The following is a 3,660-nucleotide window of genomic DNA, read 5'->3' as shown; positions in this document are numbered from 1 at the left end:
TTACGGCGCCACCACGCACTGCGCAGAAGCGAACTAGGGCCGGCGGCCAATGAGGTAAAAGAGTTTTGTTTCCACAGTGCGCGGCCGTTCCAGCCGTCAACCACCAAACCAAGCCAAGACTGCAATACCCAGGGTGCACCGCGCCGCCGGGGGCGGAGCCGTAGTTCTAAATCCTAGGAGAAAGTGAATGCCAAGCTAAACGGACGCTCTGGAGCCTTCGAGTGGTAACGGGATCCGCGTGAAGAACTACATTTCCCAGCGGGCCCCGGGCTCGGGGGGTCTCTTTCTCTCGGCCGGGTCTCCGGAGTCGCCACTGCCCCCGGCGCTGGTAAGGTTGGGAAACTGGGGAGATTCATTGACGTTTTTCTGGGTAGCTTCCTCCGGTTACTCCGAGACCTCGGCGGCTGCTCGCTGGACCGGGGATTCAAGGGCCACCGGAGCTTGGGGCGGGCGACTCTGTGGGCGGACCCGGAGTCGAGTCTCCTCGGTGAAAGGGTGTGGTTCTGGCCCGGCCCTGCCTCTGGGGGCTGTCTCTCGCTCGGCGCTGAGGCTGGTCACTTCCCGCGGAGTCCGTGGGTCCACGCGACTTTCGAGCCGCTGACGAGCTTGCCTGTCTGTCTGGCTGATTAGAGTTGGGGTCTGCTCTTCGTTTCGCACCCTTACCCACGCCGTGACCCAAACACTCTTACTTTACTTTTGCTGTAATCTACACGTTCCCGGTTTCTTCAGCGCTGCTTAGTGGATGTAAGCGTCCAGTGGATAAGTGCCCGGTCCCCGCCCCTTTCCCTCCGGTCCCCGCTTGTGTCTGGGCTTTTAATACCAGAACTCTGAGTGTGTTGAGCTTTGATTGATGCAATTCGGATTCCCTAAGGCACATGCCAGTCAGACCCCCGCCCCCTCCCCCTCCCCCTCCCCCCCTTAGTACTTCCTTTACCTTTACTCTAGGCCCGCAGGAGTTTAAGTCGCCCTCAAGCAAGCCCACGGGGACGGGCACGGGGAATAAGTTTTTCGCTTTTCTGCCTGGGACGGGTCCGAACGTTTTGGGCAACAGGAGAGGGAAGCCCCTTTTAGTTTCAGGTAGAAGACCATTAAAAATGGGATAGTAATACATAATACTTACAGAAATGAGTAGTAGCTAACTATTTGTCCATCATCCAAGAATCATTTATTTTTTACTTCTGAAAGCCAGATGGTTAGTTGAAAGCTTGATTCAGCACGTCGATCGCATCATTTAATACCAGCTGGAAAACAAGATGAGAAGGGTTAGATTTTAGCATGTGCATTCCATGGGAATTTTAGCAAGAATTTCCAGGCATGGTCCTGCTCTTGAGACATCCTAAAGAAGGAATCTTCCTAGTTTGAAGAATTACCGTATTTTGCTGTGTATAATGCATACTTTTTGCCCATATTTTTGAGGGGAGAAATAAGGATGCGCATTACACATGGGTATAATAATCCCTTCTATAATGCACACAAAGACACGGCAAGTGAGTATTACTAATCTATCGCTGCCTAAATTATACTAAAGCTTAGTGGCTTAAAACGATACGCATTTATTGCCCCCCAGTTTCAGTAGGTCAGGAATTCAGAAATGGCTTTTTGGGTGTATCTAGCTCAGGGTCTCTTGTGAACTTGCGAAAATGCCTGGCAAGGATGCTGCCAATGCGAAGGACTTCAGGATCAGCTTCAAAGGTGGCTCACTCACATTCTTGGCACTGGGTTGTTTTTTGGCAAGAGGCCCAAGTCCTCTGCTGGCAGGCATCTCTCTGGGCTACTTGAATGTCTTCATGACATGGTGACTGGCTTTCTCTAGAACAGCAGTTCAAGACAGAGAAAGGCAGAACCACAGTGTCTTACATGACCTAGCCACATACTCCATTTAGCAATATCTTACTGGAAGCACAGGGCAGCGCTGTTTATTGTGAGAGGGGACGACTACAGAAGATTGTAGTTACCAGGCAGCAGAGATCATCAGGAACCATTTTGGAGGCTGGCCAGCACAGGAGGTCTCCCATTTAGTTTATATTTTGATTTTCATAAAATCAATATGAATTTCATACTTTGTATAAATGTAAAGCACTTGTCATGGTGAACATAGAGTGTTTTTCCTTCAGTAGACCCCACTCTGCGGTGTTTCTTTCGATTTGTTTTGCGGGTAAGAGGTTTATTTATTTAAAAAAAGTTTTATTGTGTTTTTTCCAGGTAAGGGTTTTAAATTAGCATTATTTTGTATTCAAAGCAACATCAGACCAACATGAATTGAGTTTAAATTATAAAAAGAATTATATAACCATTGTATAGTCCATTGCCTCTGAGCAATTCACTTTATGGAAATTATTGTTTTGTTGCCTTGTTTGCCTTGTGCCACCCGCTTCCCTGGCCCAAGTGGAATGGGAATCCTTACAGCAGGGTGATTAATCTGGAAGCTCAACTGTGAACTCAAATATTGCCATAAGTTATACTGCAAAGCAAAATTTCTGGGTAATTTGGAATCTGTTCTTAGACGTCCATGTTGAGTATTCTTCTAACAATATTTATTATTGTATTTTTTGTTACCTGTCTATAGGGAACCGGTCTGCGCGGCAAGGGTGAATGTAGCTTAGCTCTAGTTCAGAAAACCAACAGTTGGGAGGCGGCACACAGGAGCCAGGTCGGCTTTCCCATGGGGGGTCAGGCCTGCATTATATCTAGGCTGCTTTGAGGCTTGCTTTTGCTAAGACTCCCTCACCCTGAGTTAAGACAGCAGATGTTTAATGTATATGGTAACTCCTTAAAGTCTGTGCTAAGACATTCCAAGGATGGAATGTAACCAGATCAATCACTTTTATGTTCCCTTGCATTTGCAACATTCTTTTCTTTGTTATCTGGAAGAACTAATCGCTTAAAGCAAACCTGAGCATAATGAATGAGGACCTTCCTTGATGTAATGCTCCCCCAAAGCAATAGAAGCCTGTCCAGGCAAGGGTCAGCGCGCGCTCTTGCTTAGAGTGGCCATGCTGTCCCTTTTCTCCACAGGACTTCTGTAGTCCGCGTGATTTTGTTTGTCACATCCACAACACCGTGGGCACTGCTGGCCAGAGTCTGCATGAGCTGTCAGCATTTTTCTTTTCGTATTCATCAAAGAATTCTAAAAGTTTGATTTTATGTAATTGATTATTCTCTCAGAGAACTTCACTGACTGTGAGCATGACCAGGAGTACTTACAACTGCTTGTTTCTAGCCTTTATTTCATGGTCTCAGCATGTGCCACTACCAGCAATAAACTCATCTTGGGGCTTTGCTTCTAGACCCCCTTTTATATTTTCCAGTCCCGGCAGTCCTGGTGATGTTCCCACTTTCTGGCCTCTGTGTTCCAGCACAGGATGCTTTTGGTATCCTGTAACCGGACAGTGTTTATGACCTTATGGAATGACTATGCTTGTCTTAGTTGCTTTTTCTGTGTGTCGGGGAGGAAGCGGGTGGGGATAAGCAGCCAGCCATACTGAATTGACCTGAGCAGGGCTGGAAAAGTGAGACTGGTATGGGAAGTTAACAGAAGACCTGCAGTGGGCAGGTGTTGGTATGGCTCAGAATTAAAGAGTGAATATTCTAAAAAAGAAGAAAAATCATTTACTCATTCACTCAGCAAGCATTTATGAGCACCTCCTAAGTTTTTAATAG

The 3,660-nt window shown here is 47.0% G+C and overlaps 1 protein-coding gene across 3 annotated transcripts in view; it reads left to right on the top strand.

Moving 5' to 3' along the window:
* The first annotated feature begins 207 nt into the window (after positions 1–207).
* Positions 208–3,660, top strand: part of SWT1 (SWT1 RNA endoribonuclease homolog) — a 79,092-nt gene continuing 75,639 nt past the window's right edge. For 2 of the 3 annotated variants that reach the window (XM_045188804.2, XM_024552605.3), the window contains exon 1: positions 208–328. The gene's annotated coding sequence lies outside the window, so the exon portion shown is untranslated. Of the gene's footprint in view, positions 329–705; positions 745–3,660 lie in introns of those variants that run through there. The other variant, XM_045188800.2, reaches the window with a different exon arrangement.

Source organism: Desmodus rotundus, chromosome 12, assembly GCF_022682495.2.
Source record: "Desmodus rotundus isolate HL8 chromosome 12, HLdesRot8A.1, whole genome shotgun sequence".
Lineage (NCBI taxonomy): Eukaryota > Metazoa > Chordata > Mammalia > Chiroptera > Phyllostomidae > Desmodus > Desmodus rotundus.
Note: the sequence above shows the minus strand (reverse complement) of the source record. Positions and strands in the feature narration are given on the sequence as shown.